Below are 19154 nucleotides of genomic sequence, written 5' to 3'. Positions count from 1 at the left end.
GGCTTTTAGTAAATTACTCCATCAGTCCAAGAGACAATTAAAACAAAAACAAAATAGCATTGTGTTTTTATAGCATTGTGTTTTTAGCACAGCGGTATATATAAAAAAAATCAGGCCAGGCGCAGTTGCTCACACCTGTAATCCCAGCACTTTGAGAGGCCAAGGCAGGTGGATCACCCGAGGTCAGGAGTTTGAGACCAGCCTGGCCAACATGGTAAAACCCTGTCTCTACTAAAAATATGAAAATTAGCTGGGCATGGTGGTACATGCCTATATTCTCAGCTACTCAGGAGCCTGAGGCAGGAGAATTGCTTGAACCTGGGAGGCTGAGGTTGCAATGAGCCGAGATTGCATCACTGCACTCCAGCCTGGGTGTCAGAGTGAGACTCTGTCTCAAAAAAAAAAAAAAAAATTAAACCAGACTCAGTCTCTGTCCTTAAGGAATGATTAAAGTCCAGAGGTGTATAATATAACTCACAATATTCCATAACGAGAGACAGAACATGACAGAACATGAAAGAACGCAAGAGACAAGGTTGAGGGAAATACTACAGGCAGAGGGGATGCTGGATGACTCATTTGGAAGGGAAAGATCAGGAGCAGCGTCTTGATAGAGGTGACATTTGAGTTGGGCACTGGAATGACAGATTCTGACATAACACGAAAGAACTTTGCAAATCTAATTATTTGGAAATCAAACAGCAACAAAAAGAAAATTGGCCTCCCCTCACCGAAGAGAAGAAACACAGAGTCTGCAATCCACAGAATGCCCACGGTAACTCCCAGCCACGTGAAAGTTGGAGAGAAATACGTGGCTTTTGCCAGCTAAGAGGAGGCCGCCGCCCCAGGGGACCTAACCCAAGGCCACCTGAGATGCCACCTTTTCCCCTCAACGGCATGAAATACTTGGTAGGTTTGACACTCTGGGGCCCCATTTGGAAGCCTCTAACCACAGTAGGGCCCATACCTAGGAGATCAGGCCAGCAGCTCCCCCACTGTGCCTTTCTCATGGCCACCCACACGTGCCAACAGCAACAGACACCTAACACTTACATGGCACTTTCCAAGTTCACTTTGTGCTTTTACAAACATCTCTGATTCTCACAACCACCCTGAGGCAGGAGGCACTCTGAAGTGTTCCTTGCTGATAAAGATTGTATTTATCTTGCTGATAAAGTTGTATTATTTCCTACTGTGTTTAGTATCTGTCTGAAAACACATTCTAATCAGACAACTTTTCCACGTTTGGCTTCAGCACATCTCTCCAGGAAGGACACTGTGAGGCCAGTAGGTTTTTGCCCTAAGAGGACTGACCATCATCTGGGGGCCACACATGGAGAGTTAAAATAACAATTCAAGGGGCATCAGAAGTCAGAGTCTGAGTACTAAATACAATGGGAAGATGCTGGTACAAAATGAGTTTGCAGGACAGAGCAAGCACACGGTCCTGGACTGAGCAGAAAGCCACAAAGTTCAGGAAGGGTTTGAATGATGCCTCACACTTAGGAGACGCTAAGTTGACCCTCTTTATTCATGGTAGTTACATTCTAATATGGTCATGTTGCTGCCAGCCTCTGATGGCAACAATGGAGTGGTCTCATGGACATTGTTAGTGAATTTCCTCTTCCTTTTTCTGGATGTACCAGAATATTGTTGATTCATTAACATTGAACTCACAGCCAACCGTATGTCTGATCAAAGCTTATCTAACACACACATCTTCTCTGTGAGGCACATCACAGCCTCCCTGGGCTTAGGAACACTAGATAGCACCTCAGCGCTATGCTTAAGGAGCCGTTTCAGAACTGCAATATCACCATCAACAAAAAAGCACAAAAATGCAAAATAAAAAAAAGTGGCACTAAATAGACTGCGAAGACACTTGTTTGCAGTATGAGAGCTGAAACCAGAAGGCAGCGTGTCACCCTGTCTGACCTCAGCCGGGAATGTGCATGTCAGGTGAGTCAAATTTTTCACCACTCTGTGCACATCAGCGAATCACTGTGAAAGGACTGTGAGTGCTGGTTTGGGGATACAAATAAATTTTAGGGAGTAGTAAAATTGGCAAATACAGAATCCATGGGTAATGAAGATCTACTGTACCTTGGTCGGAGAAAGGCTGTAAACAGAGGCATTTGGTACCTGTCTGTGGAACTGAACCAAAGTTGCAAAGACAGGTGAGGCTCCCAGCTGGGAAAAACAAATGTGGAGGCCGATTCAGGGAGAGAGGCTGGTTCTGTGTACTGGAGGGATGGCAGCGGCACAGCCAAAAGGCAGACGTGGTCAGACTGCGGAGGGCTGTGAATATTAGGATGAGGAGCTAATCCTAATATTTGTTTACCCAGCAGACCACTAAGCACCTGCCAGGTGCAGGATCAGAGGAGTGCAGAATTTTAGTTAGGACCTTGAAGGATGTGTCCGAAGAGGATGACATTGTGGACAGAGGAGCTGGGTCAGGTCAGCACCTATATCCTGGGTACTCCTGGATGCCCAGAATGGCTATGGAAGGTTGGTCTAGAGAGAAAGAGAGGAGGAAACAGGCCAGATGCAGTGGCTAACACCTGTAATCCCAGCACTTTGGGAGGCAAAGGTGGGTGGATCACTTGAGGTTAGGAGTTTGAGACCACCCTGGCCAACATGGTGAAACCCTGTCTCTGTTAAAAATACAAAAATTTGCTGGGCGTGGTGGTGCACGCCTGTAATCCCAGCTACTCAGGAAGCTGAGGCATGAGAATCGCTTGAACCTAGGAGGCGGAGGTTGCAGTGAGCAGAGATCGTGCCACTGCACTCCAGCCTGGGTGACACAGACAGGCTCTGTCTAAAAACCAAAAAAGACAGGAGGAAACAGCTTTGGGGCATAAATCCCTCAAGTCTCAGTATCTATCCAAAGGGAACTCGGCCAGCATCCTACCAGACCGAATGCCACTATGGGTTAGGCATTCCCCTCCCCCATCTCCCAACACAGGAGGTTCCTTCAGGTTCCCCATCACACATTCACCTGCTGTTTACGTGTCTGTCTAAAGCTAATGTTCATTAAAGCCCTTAACATGCCTAGACACATGTACATGTTTAATAACGTGCCTGGTCCTACAACAGTGATGGGCATCATTATTACGAAGCCTAGGTACAGACAAGACCCTCAGTTTTACCTACTCACAGCAGCCCTTGCTTGCTCACTGCCGAATCCCTAATGGCTTGGAACAGAGCCTGGGCCTCCAGGTGATTTCTTAAATGTTAACTGATTTCCATCGCTGATCTTCCAGCTGAGTGGCATTTGGTTAACACAGAACCTCTGAGCCCCAGGCTCAACCCCCCACCCCCTGCCTTCTCCAGTGGTTTCCAACATGGTCCAGCCTCAAAGACGGATGGCCCATGGGGTCACAGTGCCCCACGAAGCTCAAAAGGACCATGCATTTAGCTGATGCTCTGCTGTCGCTGTCTTGAATTTCTTCATCATTTGTGAACAAGGAGCATGAATTTTCATCTTGCACTTGTGCCCTGCAAATTATGTTCCTGGACCTGCCTCCAACTCTCTGACTTCCTCTCCCACAGAGTGCTCCACTGTTGGCCAAACTTGAGGACCAGAGACAAGTCTGTGCAAGTAGCAAGTGCTTTGCTGAAAACTTTCCATCCTAAATTAAAACATACATTTCTATTCTGGTTATGGAGCCAACTAATGCGTGTAACTTAATCACACTGTTGTTTGCTCAGTCTGGCTATAAACCATGTAAACGCCAGCCTCCTGGGAGCTTTCTGCTACCGCTTGGGGAATTAACAACACACGTCAAGCTTGTTACATGATTCTCTCAGGGTTCTGCTCCGGTTTCTGCTCTCAGAATTTCTAAGCCTGAATACACTGCATTTCAGCCCTGAGCAATGCCCTCCCTCATCTTAGCGAATGTGAGCACTTACTCTTGAGAAAGCCCCCACAAAGCAGAAAGAACGAAGTCAAGCAATGAAACTCTAATCACATATTGCTTCTACCCTTCCGCATTAGGTATACCACAAGGCTTCAGCCCTGAAATCTCTTTCTATAATGTGTTTCCAGAAGGACAAAGAAAAGAAATACTTTTCTCCCCAGTCTAATCTGGATATAAAATAAAATGAAAAATCGACAAATCACTAAATGTGCCTGGGTCTTATTTTATTAATCAAACAAATGGGTTGAACAACTTACCTAAATGTAATAAACCATGGCCAGAGAGAACAGTAGTTGGCTGTTAGCTGAGAGAATTGTGATAGACAAATGCCTGGCACCATTGAGTGATGCAGCAGAGCCCGCAGGAGGAATGTGGGTAGGAGAGGAGAGGTCGGAGGGGCTATCAGAAGATCCTGGCTCTAGCCCTAGTTCTGCTCCTGATGGGCTCTTAAAATTGAGTTGACACCACTTCACTCTCTGGGCCTTGCTTCCCTCCTCTGAAAAACACTGACATAAAAATATTTGGTGATAGTGAGAGATTAAATAAGGACATGGATCCAAAAAACACTTTGCGAAATCTTAACAGCATTATTCTAAAATATTACATGCTACTTGGATAAGGCGTTGCGTGTGCTTAACGGGCCCCCAAAAGGCCAACATTTGATTCTAGCAAGTCCCATGGAAACTTCCAGGACCCTGCAAGGATTTCAAGGGAACCCAGGCCCCAGGGAGGCGAGATCAGACGGCAATGGAAAGAATTTCTACTCCTTGTGGCCTGCCAGCCCTTGGCCTCCTAAAGCGATCAGATGTTGGATTTGGAAACAGCGAACCCGATAGAATTCTTCACACTTCTAATTACTTCATGATTTGCACACATTTTGGCGGTTGCTTCAAGGCTGTTTTATTAATTCGCAGATTTTCACTATTTTTGCTTCTCCTCTTCTTGCCAATTAGCTGAACTAGCTGCAACTCAGCATCTGGGGAGGGCTACAATGGGAAGCAGGCCTTCCTCCTCCCCAGCCCCCACTGCCCGGGAACCCTACCTCGGAGCCAGTGTCAGGAGTCACCACACAGACCAATGGGTGTGGTGGCCTGGTGGGAGCTTATTCCCTGATGACAAAATCTGTTTCCTCTGCTTTGAAAGAACACCTTGAGTCACCTCTCCCAGTCTGTCTAATGCTTGCCTGAGCCCTGTGGACTCACATGAGAATCTAAGACATCAGGGAGAATGCTGCTGTCGCCAGACTTGCCTCACAAATCCCATGAGGAAATTCGGAGAGGCTCCTATGCAGCCAGGTCTCGGATGTGGCCTAATCAACACCATCCAAACTCACAGGCATGGGAGACCCTGCATTCTGTGTCATCTCCTGGGCAGGCAGTACCAGCCAAGGGATCTGTCTCAAGTCCTGGGCCTCACCTCTGCTCTCTCAAATGGGATCGTAACATAGGCTCTGCCCTCCTTGCCAGGTTACTGTGAGGAAGTTTGTTCAATGCTGTAAGAGCTAAATGCAGGCAAGGGGTCCTTATAAGCAACAACTTTGGTTTGAAGACAACACAGTGGCAGGGTGTTCAGCTCTGCTTTCAAGTCAGAAGGATCTCAAGGCTCGGTTTGGCCTGGAATGGGAAACAGCTGCAGCCTCTCCTTCCTCCAGAGCTCGGGCCACCCCTGAAGCTGGTGGTTGGGATGTGGAAGGAAAGTTCCAGATGGGAGTGTCTGTGGCCTCAAGGAACTATTGCTATCCATTGTAACCTCTTCAGATAATTGCTGTCAGCTTCTTGCTTTCAGAACCTTCCCCCTGAGGGGAATCCTTCCTTCGGAATCCTTCCCACCTCCAATGAGGCCATGGGACAGACTCCCTAGTCCACCATGAGGCTCGATGTGCAAGGACAGCAGATGCCATGACACCCAAGCCATTCCCCAAGGCTGGTCCAAGTCCGCCTCTCCCAGGAAGCCTCCTCTGACCATGTGGTTCACAGGAAGTCTGGGCAGGAGCCAGCTGAGGAAACAAAGCAGGAGCGGAAATGGAGGCCATGTGGCCAAGATGAGTAGGCGGGGGGCGGGGTGGTAGGGGGGACAAAAATGCCAAGCTGGAATGGTGATACTCTCCCTTCCCTTCACAGTGACAAGGCCTAATGACAACACCCATTTGTCTTGCAGATTAACAAGGGACAGGAGACAGCCAGGAGGCTGGTTTCCCTGTGCTGTGAGCAGAGGGGCTCCCTTGACAGAGTACACCTGCATAATAAATGACACCACGTGCAAACGCAAAGAGTCACTAGGGCACAGGGTTGGGGAACACACTACAGAGCCCCCTGAACATCTTGAGGATTTGGGTGTGGGACAAGCTGTGTTCATTCTGAGGATTTGGATGAAGCACATCTGCTGGAGACACCTTGTGACTTCCTGGGAGCCCGAAGGGCCTGGTCTCGTTCCAGGTTTAACCTGAGGGAGGAGACGGGAAGAAAGGGTGATGAGGAATGGGAGGGGAGAGGGGACGAGAAAAAGGAAAAACAGGTTCCCAGAGAGGGACAGTGTCGGAGCAAGTGGGCCACATGTGACACCTTGATGACCCCTTGGGCCAAAGGTTACCAACCCCTTCGGCCATCCCAGAATCCTTCCCGCCTCCAACAAGGCCATGGGACAGACTCCCCGTCCACACTGAGGCTCAGTGTGCAAGGACCGCAGACGCCATGATGCCCAAGCCATCCCCAAGGTTGGTTCAAGTCCACCTCTCCCAGGGAGCCTGCTCTGACCATCTGGTCCACAGCATTTCCTCCCTCCACAGACCTCACGTTCAGAGGTGGATTTGCCAGGTGTGAAGGTTAATTTTATGTCAACTTGGTTGACCACGGTGCCTAGATATTTGGTCAAACATTATTCTGGATGTTTCTGTAAGGATGTTTTTGGATGAGATTTGCATTTAAATTAGTGGACTCTGAGTAAAGCAGATGACCCTTCATAATGTGGGTGGTCTTCTTCCAGTCAGTAGAAGGCCTTAATAGAACAAATGAAGGACCTCCCCTGAGTGAGAAGGAATTCTGCCAGTGGATGGCCTTCAGGCTTCAATGCAACCTCAGCTTATCCTGGGTTTCCAGCCTGCCAGACCACCCTGCTGATTTTGGACTTGTCAGTCTCCATAATCACTTGAGCTGAGTCCTTAAAATAAATGTCATTATATATGTATGTGTGTGTGTGTGTGTGTGTGCATACACACACCCTATTGGTTTTTCTCTGGAGAACCCTAATACACCAAGAAACTAACAATGCTTAAGCCAAGAACTCCTCACTAGCAAGAGCCCCTTCCAGAGACCTGGGAGGGGCTCTAGCTATTTTCTATCTCTTCTTTCTATGAGGATCTCCCAATGCTGTATAAGCTTCAGACCTCACCAATCCTGGGTCCAGCCTGGCTTTGGTATGGGCATGTGCTACCCCGAGTCTACAATGGTATTCAGACCTTATACTTTGTTTTGCCCACTGAGCATGTCTTCCCTCTCTAACTGAACTGGAAGCTCCATGAAGGAAGGGGCTGTCTTCTACTCCTTGGCCTCCTCTGCCATCTGTGTCACAGCCCTTGCATGTGCTAAGAGCCCAATACACATTTGCTCACGGAATGGGGGTTTGTGACTCCTGCGGTCTTTGGAGGGAGGAAGCTAGAAAAAGGCTCTCAAAGAATGATGCTGAGGACCCAGCAAAGGAGAAAAATAAAGTGCAAGGATAAAGTGAGGAAGGAAAAAAATCTTGCCATAATTCATGCCCAGCGCTTTTGCCATCTCTTAGCATCCCAAGATTCTGGTCACCAAGGCTCGGTCTCCTGGGGTGATGGAGGCCATCCATCCCTGATGCAGACCCTGCATTTTCCAGGACCAGCTTTGGTTGCTCCTTGACTTGTTCTCTCTCCCATGCCTCCCCCTGTGCCCTGAGAAAGCTCGGGAAAGCACAAAGCTGGCTGAGTTTTCAGGTCCTGGGCCTCAGCTTCTCCACACCAGTGTCCTGGAGCAAGTGCCAGTCAGCAAGGATGTCTTTCATTTCCAGATAGTCCTCATCTTCCAGGTACCCCAGAGAGTGAATTAGAGTGGAATTCAGTGCCATAGGCTGAGGGACAAGATAGGCTCTCTTGGTTGGGTCCTGTGTTTTGACAAAGCTTAGAGCTGACCCAACACTCTTTAAGCTTGCTGCTGGGTGCTCTCAGGTGTCACTTTCTGAACACAGCAAGTTCTCTAGATCCCAGGCAGCCAAAGCTTCCCAGGCAGCTGTACCAGGCAGGCATACCAGGCAGGGCCCACCAAGAAGAGCAGCTGTGTACCTTAGAAGAGATCTGTCTTAAAACAGTATGTTCACCAATGACACCATCACCATCACAAAAGGATTCACCAATGGTATTATTAAAAAACAAACTTATACTTTGAAAAAATTGTAAATTCATCATATAAACATCAGATAATAAAGAAAAGAAAAACAAAACAGAAAGAATAACCCTAACATCCAGGATAAGTCTGGCTAACACTTTGGTAACATCCTTTTAGTCTTTTCTGCTTATAATAACATTTTCAAAAGTCAAATAGGACCCTACAGTATATACTATTTTGTAAGTTATATACTATTAACAATATTAGGTGAACAGGAAGACTGCAACATCATGGAATAGCTCCACAGCATCGCCATATACAGTACTACACTGCTCACGTGTTGATTTCCTTTACTCTTCTGGAACCAAAAATAAAATATTTGCAAATTATAACTTATTGTACAAATATCTAGGAATGTAATTGGGAAATTATAATTTGGCTGGTACTCTTGTATTCTGCTTCCATTTGTGCAACAGGCCATACAAAGCCCATATACTCATATATCCATTCATACTTTTGCCAAATGCTGATTACATCCTGCTCTGTCCCCAGCATTGTGTTAGCCATAAACTAGTAAACAGGTCCTTGCTCTGGTGGAATTTACACTGCAGTGAGAGAAGACAAATACCAAGGTAAGTAAACAGAGATAAAATAAAATCAGCAGGAATAAATAGGGACAGGTGATGTGATTGCATACGTCAGGGGAAAATATTATTTTGGCCAGAAGGTGTCTCTGAAAAGAAATCACGTGGCCTGAGACCTGAAAGGTAAGAAGGGGCCACCCATGTAGCCACTTGAGGAAGAGCAATCCAGGCAGTGCACACAGCAAGTGCAAAGGCCCTGGGGCAGAACACACTTGGTGTATTCAGCAAAGACACTAGTGGGGCTGAAGCCAGAAGGGCAGGGTTGGGGATGAGGTTGAAGAGGTGGACAGAGCAGGACCTTGTATGTTAAAACGGTAAGAGGTTTTGACTTTATCCCAAGTGCACTGGGAAACAGCGAAGTGTTCCAAGCAGGGAAATGATGTAGTCTGATTTGCATGTTTACAAGTTCCCTCTGGCTGATTTCCTGAAATGCAAAGAATGTATTGCAGTTCCCCACAATAATTGGAACAGGGAGACAGTAAGGAGGCCACCTGAGGTGGTCCAGGCAGGTGATGATGGTGGCTTAGACTTCAGTGTCAAGGATGGGGTTGGGGGTCCAGAGGGACGCGAGATGCATTCCGGAAGTGGAACTAATGGGATCTGCTGACAGATTCACTGTGAAGACTGAGGACAGGAAGGGCTAAAGAAGATAATTATTTTGCTGGACTGGGTGTTGAAGGTTCCATTTACACAGACAGGAAAGTGGGGACAAGCTGATTTGGGATGAGTCTAAATGAATTTGTAGAAAAATCTACACTGCTGCACAATGTTTATAATTCTTTTGAAACCAGCCCCCCTGGCTCGCAGGAGCTTGATGCATCAAGAGCTGAGACCTGACTGGGACCAGGTTCTAGTTCTGAATTAACCACTCCCCGCCTGAGACTTCAGGGAATTTACCTCACTCTATGGAGTTTCCCCCATCTCTGCCAAAACAGATAGATTAAATACTCCCTTCTGAACTCCTACAGCTCTCTTACAGCCTGACAAATGATACCCAAAGAGCTACTTCAACTCCTGGAAGGGAGGCACACTATAAATTATTTTGTTTCCTTAGCTGTCTCCTGAATTAACTAACAGTTGCGTCCACATGTGTACACAGGAGATGGTTATCTTACTTCAAGGGCTCTGTTCCTGAAAATAAAAATCTTTTGGAAACAGTACGTGAAATGAGACTATGTATCTGACTGTACAGGTCACTACTTTCTCCCCGACAACCATTAATTGGCTTGGGCGCACTGGCTTTCACTCTCATTACAGAAGATGCTCTTATAGTAAAGTCTGAAACCCATACATTTAGCAGTTTGTGGTGGCTGCTATACAATCATTCACAAAATGGTCTTTTGCAGCCTGGTTCATTATTATTCTTTAAACAAATGCTGTAGCTCCAAACCTATTCTGCCTGTGTCCAAGTCACAAATCAGGGACCCTGTGACATGAGGGAGAGAGGTGTTCTCAGCCAATGTGTCAATGTTTATTGAGTGCCTCTCTGAGGGCAGTACATGAGGCCCAAATCCCCCTTGAGGAATGAAGGCCTCCTTGCCCTGGCTGCTGGGAGGCTGTCAGCAGACTCAGTGGCAGCCCCCTCCAAGGACTGACTGGCTGAACGGAGTCACCTGGCCAGGGTTCACACCTCCTGTCCAGGGCAGCCCGCAGCCAAGGATAGGAAAGTACAAAGGGCCTCCAACTAGGGGCAACTCTGAAGGACCTTTTTGGCTTCAGAAGTCCCCACGCATCAGAGGAAGCTAACACTGTGCCTGCAGCCCAGCCACCCTTCAACCCTGCTTCCCTCTTCCCCCTTTCCCAAGCCTTAACCCCAGAAGCACCCCTTGGAATAACAAATGCCCTTCAAGTTAATCTTGGCGCAGACTCTGCTTCCTAGGGAACCCACCGGCACGTGTGATGCCCCAGGCCAGGCCCCTAAAAAATACATGGTTGAAAACCCCATCACCACCTCAGGGCTTCTCCCTCCTCTGCCTGTCTGACCCACTTTTGATTTTTCCTCTCAATGGTTGCCCTACATCCTGCTTCACCTTATAATAAAGTCTACTGAGATCACAGTGAACAGTAAGGGCTGTTAATAGGCATTAAGATGTGCCCTGTCTACCCAGAAAGGCTGTACACACCCAGTGGCAGAGACTTACAAATGTCTTCTGTGCCTGGCACAGTGCAGTGCACAGGTAGTAAATGTCATGGAGCGATGGTGATGGGCAGCGCATGAAATGATGGCATTAGCTAATGCTAAGTGCCAAATGCATGGTGAAGACAGAAAGTATCGCAGATACTTGGATATGGGAGACCCTCAAGAAACTCCAGGGAAATCATAAGCAAAGCTTTTAGAACTCAAACTCTCTAGCAACAATGGAGGTTTCATTTCTGGAAAAAAGTTTTGCTCCTGGTGGCATCTGCACTTACTCAGAGCTTGATTCTCTAGCTTGTCACCCCTTTTTCCTACCATCTGGGATCCTGTCTGTGCTGATTATCAGCTCTGGAGAGAAAGAGTCAAATCTGAAACGTTTAGTGGATCTGGCCAAGGGTCTGTTTGGAGAGTCAGCTAAAATGGATGGCTTCGTGGCGGATTGGGGCTCTCTGTGACTTTTCATCTCACCAAGTAATTCTGCTGGCCCCAAACCTATAATAGCAGCCTCTGCCATTAGGATCGTGCCCCATTTTTCTCCCTTGTATTTAAGGCTTCCTGCTCACATAGATATTGCCCCACTCTCATTCCCTGCAGCACTATGTATCTTTAGGGCACATTTTTGTGCTTAAGAACAGTTGTTATTTTTGTCCTTTAGTTGTTTCCTGTGTAGTTCTCCCTTCTTCATGGGGATGAAGAGCTGCAGGCCAAGCATCTTCTGTCTTTTGTCTGCTGTCTGCTGTCTAGAAGGCAGTTTGGAAAAGAAGAGCATATGTTTTGGAGTCAGAAGATTTATAATTTGGTACAAGCTATTAATCCTTTCTAAGCCTCAGTTTCCTAATCTGGAAAACAGGGATACTAGGACCTTCTTCATAAGGCTGATGGGATTAAATGAGTGAATGTATATAAAACCCTGAGCACAGTGCCCAGTAATGTAGCAAATGATCGATAAAGTTAAGCACTGTTTTTCTTCTTTAATAGCATTCAAGGGCCCTGTTTCTTAGCAAGTCAAATAATAAAGAGGATACTTGGCCAAAATAAGTAAAAATAAGATAAAATAATTATTAGGTTGATAGTTATCTAAATACAAGGATAACCTCTCCAAACATGGAAGGGAAAGTAGATAGATGGTTTGATGGAGCTCTGGGCCATGGGTGGATTTTTTTTCTTTCTGCAAGTTTATTTTAATGTTTTTATAATATTCTTTATGCTATATATATATTTTTAATTTTTATAGAGATAGAGTCTCACTATGTTGCCCAAGCTGGTCTTGAACTCCTGGCCTCAAGCAATCCTCCCACCTCGGCCTCCCAAAGTGTTAGGATTATAGGCACAAGTAACTGCACCTGGCCTGTGCTATAATTTTTAAAAAATGAGCAAGAAGATATGATGGTTTTCATATTTAACTGTCTGGCAACACTCCCATCCCTGGGTGAGTATAAGCAGAAAGTAAATGTTGATGGGCCAGAGTGATCTCATGCATAGAGATGGTATCTCAGTTCATGGCCACATGAAGATACACATTAAACAGGCAGATTCTGCGTCAGAATTCCTAATGAGGAGAACTAAAAATCTGCATTTTATTAAATAAGTTCTTCATATAATGATACGCTCCTGAAAGTTTGAGAGATTCTGGCCTTCTGGAAAGAACACTGGATTTGGAGATCCAAGTTCTAGTCAGCTCTGCCGCTGTCTTCACAAGTCATGGGTCCTCTTGCGTCCCATTTTGCTCTTCTCCTATAACACTTCCACTTCCAGCTCGATGGTCATTATGGCCCCTTTTGAAGGGAGAAAAGATCAGTCACATTCCCCACTGGGAACCCATGCCAAAGGAGAAAACTTGGCCAGAGAGCCTGGATTCCTGAGGATAGCTAAATAATCTTTGGGACAAATAAATATTCAGCAAGTGATCAGGCCTCAGCAGAAGCAAAGTGCATGCCTATTGTTGCCAACCCAAATAAAGAAGTTGCACAGCCTGCATTTCCTTGGGGGAGCCAATATCCTATTTCTGTTTCATGGCTGGCAGCTCTGTAACTCAGTCCAGCATCTCTACTTACGCCAGCCTCCCTGTGGACCCACATGAGGCTGTGCCTCCTCTCTCACTAGCACCACAGAGAGAAAGGACTGCAGAGGGGAAAGGACAGAAACATCAGTCAATTTGGCTTAGCTTTGGTAAAAGAATGAAATGGTTAAAAGGAGGTTTAGCATTATGAGTAGGTTTCCATGGAGTGTGAATGTGCTCTCTGAATTGAGAAAGTCTTACTGAAAAGACGCAGGAACAAAGAGGCAGTCATCAATGACACTGAAATTTGCTTGTCTCACTGGATGAAGGCCCATTTGGGTCCAGGCCCAGTGTGGTGGCTCACGCCTGTAATCCCAGCACTTTGGGAGGCTGAGGTGGGAGGACTGCTTGAGGCCAGGAGTTTGAGACCAGCCTGGGCAACACAGTGAGACCCTGTCTCTATTAAAAAAAATAAAAATAAAAACAAAAAAATTAGCCAGGTGTGGTGGCACATGCCTGTAGTCCTAGTTACTTGGGAGGCTGAGGTTGGAGGATCACTTGGGTCCAGGAGTTCAAGGTTACAGTGAGCTATGTGGTATCACCACACTGCAGGCTGGGGAACAAAGACCTTGTCTCTAAAATAAATAAATAAATAAATGATTCTGGGTCCACTTTAATTTAAACTGAGCTTTGATGTACTGGGTAAACCCTTCACAGAAAAACAAATCATGGCTGATCACTTAATTTTTCCTGATGAAAAGTCTCATAATTGCAGACTAGTCAGTATATAATATCAGGACTTCCTATACCTTTAGCCTGGAATCTCTGGTTGGCACATGTTATAGAAATTTGGCTCTTCACAAAAGATCTTTCACATAGTTTTCTTTTTGCAGGGAGACGGCCTAATTAAAATGATACATTTGACCAGTTCTCAGTTTACATTCACCTTCTTGCATAAGTAGCATGTAATGACTCTAACCAATCTAGGTTGTAGAAAGATATTCTATAGAAGGCAGTTACCCGGGCCAGGTACCTGCATCTTGGAGGGCTTGAGTGTTTACCATACTGACTTTCAGATAGTATTCTCGGGGGCACAGTCTGCATTTTCTCTTTAGATTTGGGATGCTCTTACTTGCCCTGATCCATCCTTTCAAACACCTGCCCCACTCCATAATAATGGTCACGCTTTTACCAATGAAGCCAGTGCTTTCTCATTAAGCTTGTAGATGGTGTCTAATTGCATGTGGTCTCTAACATTTCTAAAGATAGAAATAGATACAAACATCACCTTCATACATTTTAGAGATAATGCAAAAACACAAACATTCTCAAAGCCAAGGGAAATGTAGTAAAGACAAATAAAAGATGCAGCGTTTACCCCTAGTTTTATCTGAAATGCAGGAATAGTCACTGGAAAAGGCCTGAAGGTCTTGGTGAACCCCAGATTTTATATATACATTTTTACGGTGGAACTGTTTTTTAAAAGCTGTGTTGATACAGAAATGTATGAAGAGACATAAAACTTAGCCTGTATATATTCTTCCTCTTTTCTCCAACATTAATCAAACTATTATTTGGGGGTATCAAGTAGAGCTTTACAAGCAAAATGGGGAGAAATGGAAAAACAGGTACAGGGCGTAGTAACTAGTTTGGGTGAACTGACTTTAACAAGCACGCTTTCAACAATACCAGGGAAGCCCAGAGGTCGATGAGCAGATAGGTGAAGGATCACCTATCATGAGGGATCAGAGATGATGGGAGAGCTCAGTAGGTCAAGCCTGGAGATGGAGGTAGGTTAGCTTCAAATATTTGCCAGGCAGCCTGGGGAAGGGGGCTAAACTTTATGTAGGCTTGATCCAGACGGTTAAAAAAGGCTAAGTGTATACATACACATATGATAGATATATATTAGAAAACCAGTTTTGGGGCAAAAGAAGAAAGTTTTCAAATAAGTTGGAGCTCTCCTCCAAAAGAACGGCTGATTCCTAATAAAGCAGTGAGTTCCCTGTCATGGGACATGTTCAAGAAGAAGAACTGACCATTTGTCAAGAACAACATGGAGAAGATTGTGGCTTTAGATAAACTCTGAGCATCAATTCGGTGCTCAGGCTGAAGACTTTTATAAGCAAGAACAGTCACAGAGATAGAAAATGAGATGGAAGAGGGGTGGCTTAAGGTCTTGTTACAAGTAGTAGTAAAGCTGTAACAAGAATGTTCTAGAGAAGATTTTAAATCATGAGTGGGAGGATCAGAAGCCTGTCACATTTCTCTCATTTGATTCTTCATATAACATCTGATTGGCCCATGAAGAGAGTTGTAATCAATGATCTCCAGGTCTCAGCTCTGGGATCCTACAGGTCGGTACAACCACCTCATCGGCTCTGCAGCTGAGATGGTAACATGACCCTCTCCTGTGGGTGGAACAGACTGGAATTTGTCAAGGGTTTACCAAACTAGAATGAACAGGGGTCTAAAATCAAAGTCTGGTTTAGTCCCTGGAAAGTCATGTTTGACAAAACATAATACCATGGGGTTTTCCTTCTTCCTTCCTGGTAAGAAGGAAATAAAGTGCTGTAAACTTTGCACTTTATTTTCCTGCCATGTGCAGCATTAAAATTAAATAATTTTCCTCCTTGATTTAAAAGATTAATTTTGTTTCCTCTGTTAAGAAAAAAGTTGTTTCAATAATGCCTTTGAAATTACAGACCCCGATGTCTTCTGTTCAAATTGTTTTACCTGCAATGGGCTGGCTCTACTATGCCTTATTTTGAGAAAACCTGCAAAAATCCAAGAGCAAAGGGAAAAATCCAGTAATAATTATTCCCTCATCAAAGGGTCCTCCATCTTGCACAATAATTCAAAGAAACATAAAGCCTTACAGCCAAAAGCTGGAGCCTTAGAGATAAAGTTGATGGTGGTGGTAATGATAACAGTCATTGCCATTTATTCAACATGTCCTTTATGCCAGGACATGTGTTAAGCCTTGTGATGGTTAATACTGTGTCAACTTGATTGGATTGAAGGATACAAAGTATTGTTCCTGGGTATGTCTATGAGGGTGTTGCCAGACGAGATTAACATTTGAGTCAGGGAACCGGGAAAGGCAGACCCACCGTCAGTCTGGGTGGCACCATCTAATCAGCTGACAGCATAAAAGCAGGAATGAAAAGAGCAGACTTGCTGAGTGTTCTGGTCTTCATCTTTCTCTCATGTTGGATGCTTCCTGCCCTTGAACATCAGACTCCAGGTTCTTCAGCTGTTGGACTCTTGGACTTACACCAGTGACCTGCCAGGGGCTCTCAGGCCTTTGGCCACAGACCGAAGGTTACACTGTTGGCTTCTCTATTTCTGAGGTTTTGGGACTGGGACTGGCTTCCTGGCTCCTTAGCCTGCAGATGGTCTATTGTGGGACTTCACCTTGTGATCGTGTGAGTCAATACTCCTTAATAAACTCCCCCTCATATATTTATCTATCCTATTAGTTTTGTCCCTTTAGAGAACCCTAATACAAGCCCTCTTAAATATATTATTTCATTTAAGCCTCAGGACAATCCTGAGAAGTAAATAACAATGACCGTATTTTATGGATGAGGAAATCCCATTCCAGAGGCTGAGGAGAGTTGAGTACTTCAGCCTGAGGTGCCACAGAAGCTAGGCAGCAGAGCTGGGATTTCAATCCAGGCAATCCGACGTGATGCCAAGCTGCCTCCACTAGGTATCACACTGTCCAGGCATCTTTCAACTTTCTTTGTAGCATTAGAAGCCCCACCCTTTTATCCCCCCAAAGGAAGATTTACACAGACCCTTAAGACATATACCCAATCAAAATGGAGTTTCTTTGGCAAATAAATACACAGGAAAGAAGTGTTCAAAGCCAGTCCCTGACACCTGAAGTGACACTGAGGAATCCTAAGGTCCCCTGGAACCCAGTTTGTAAACCAGAAGTTTAGTCCAAATCCCTCATTTTATGGAAAAAGAAGAACTGAAGCTGAGAGCAGTACTGTAACTGGCTCGGTCACCTTACTAGTTTGTGGCTGGTTGTAGATTTGAACCCAGTTTTTCCCCAAGGTATCTTGAAAGAGTTAGGGACCTCAGCTTCACCTTTCAGGTAGTCTCTGGCCTGCAATGTGCTTAAAACCATTCAAAGCTCTTTCCTATCTGTCTGTTGTTCTGAAAAAGCAGAACTGAACTTGGGCAACCTTGTATCCTTGAATCTAAATTATCATTATCCATCCCAAATTTATATTTAAAAAATACACCTGTGGCAGAGATTACCAGTTGTCACCCAAATGGCGTTCTCCTCTTCTTCCACAGAAATATAACTTTTAGTTAGACCCTAGGCCACCCATGGAAAACTCCATCTCTCAGCTGTTTATGACCAGCGGGATGTGTGTAGAATTGATGTGTGCAGCTGCAGGATCAGGTCTGGAAAAAGAGGGGCATGTCCTGCCTTTCATCCTTTTTTCCTTCCTTCTGGCTAAACTGCAGGCACAATGGGAGCCATTCTGAGCCATGCCCATGAGGACAATATCTCAGGAAAAGTGAACAACAAGATAGAAGGAGCCTGGGTCCCCAAGGCTGTGGAACTGCTGTGCCATGGTGGACTGCTTGTCCTGTAGTGTTATATGAGAAGGAAGTAAATTTCTGAATTGTTTAAACAACTAATATTCGGGGCTGCAGCTTCCACCACAACTTAGACAGAAGAGGGCATGTGCACTGGATCCCTTCATCAGGAAGCCCTGGATCTCCCCCCCCCACAATTATGAAAGAACACATGAGCACCCAGTGGCTCAGCACCCAGTGCTGGGCACCGACACAGCACGAGCGAGTGGGCACCTGAACATCCACTTATGTGACTAACGTTCAGCCTTCAGGGAAACATTTCTCCACATCTCTTGCCCTAGTCCTCAAAACAAAAGGCTACTGTGTCCAAATGTTGTGAAAGATTGGAGATTGTGACATCGCCAACATCAGAGACAGACGCAGAGTACAGGGAGAATCTGAGCAGTGCCAGCCCTTAAGTATTGACTCAACAACTCCTCCCTCAGAGACCAGCAATGTAACAGATTCCTGAATAACCAAGAAGTATTGCTTCCCAGTAGGGAAGAATCCTCATTTTCTTGATTCTATTCATATTCCAATTCTTGATTCTACCAGTACCACTGAAGTAGTGTGATAACCACAAGAGTTACATATGAAAGTTATGGAATAGTTTGCAATATTAAACAATTCGTAACCTTTAAATATATACACATCTAGATAGGTCTAGAGATAATATGTGTGACATGTGAAACTGATTTTTTAAAATTTTTAATTTTTGTGGGTATGTAGTAGGTGTATATATTTATGAGGTATACGGGATATTTTGATACAGGTGAAACTGATCCTTTATATTGGCAACTACATATACTTGAAAAGCTAGAGTTAAAAATGGTTTTATTTTTATAAAAATATGATTCAAATAAGTGTTTTAAAAATTAAGTAACAATTTCAACCTTATTTAAATTTTAATTTAAAATTTGGTATTATTCATGTGTTTTGATCTTAAATTTTAGATATTTAGATATTTTAAATACTGTTTAAAATTTTTAAAAAACATTAATTTAGAATGTTTTAATTTTGATTTATTAGTTTAAATTTACATTTTGATAGTAATTCATTCAAATTTGACACACATTTAATTTTTTAGTCTTTTAGGTCCTTACTGACAACTGAACACTAGTTATATAAAGCAACCTTAATTAAGGATTATTCTGCAATGAAGGCAAGAAAATTTGCTATAGTATATATAATTTATGAATTATATGTATATCTTATTGTTTCATCCAAACATTGTCCATTAGCAGAATACCCAACAGGCATAATAATAAATTCTATTACCTTTAACATTTTGCCAACTTTCAATGATATCAAGACCATAGCTTTCCACATGTCATTATAAAGGTATATTGTCAATATAGTTGAATAGAATATATTAAACAGCAATTTATAACTTTTAATTACTTAGACATGGTATTTCATTCATTTGTCTTCTTGCCCTGAGCTCTACAAATGTTAGAAAAGGGGCTGATTTAGGGTCTCTCTTAGGGCAATTAAACTTATGTCCTA

The 19154-nt window shown here is 44.5% G+C and overlaps 1 protein-coding gene across 4 annotated transcripts in view; it reads right to left on the bottom strand.

Annotated features, from left to right (window-relative positions):
- MAPK4 (mitogen-activated protein kinase 4) overlaps positions 1-19154 on the bottom strand; it is a 171641-nt gene that overhangs the window by 98724 nt on the left and 53763 nt on the right. The window contains exon 1 of one of the 4 annotated variants that reach the window (XM_063795707.1): positions 4178-4668. The exons of the other annotated variants lie outside the window; for them this stretch is intronic. The gene's annotated coding sequence lies outside the window, so the exon portion shown is untranslated. Of the gene's footprint in view, positions 1-4177; positions 4669-19154 lie in introns of those variants that run through there. 4 annotated transcript variants of the gene reach the window in all.

This window comes from Pan troglodytes, chromosome 17 (assembly GCF_028858775.2).
Source record: "Pan troglodytes isolate AG18354 chromosome 17, NHGRI_mPanTro3-v2.0_pri, whole genome shotgun sequence".
In the NCBI taxonomy this organism is placed as follows: domain Eukaryota; kingdom Metazoa; phylum Chordata; class Mammalia; order Primates; family Hominidae; genus Pan; species Pan troglodytes.
The sequence above is the reverse complement of the archived record's forward strand: the minus strand, read 5'-3'. Positions and strand labels throughout refer to the sequence as shown.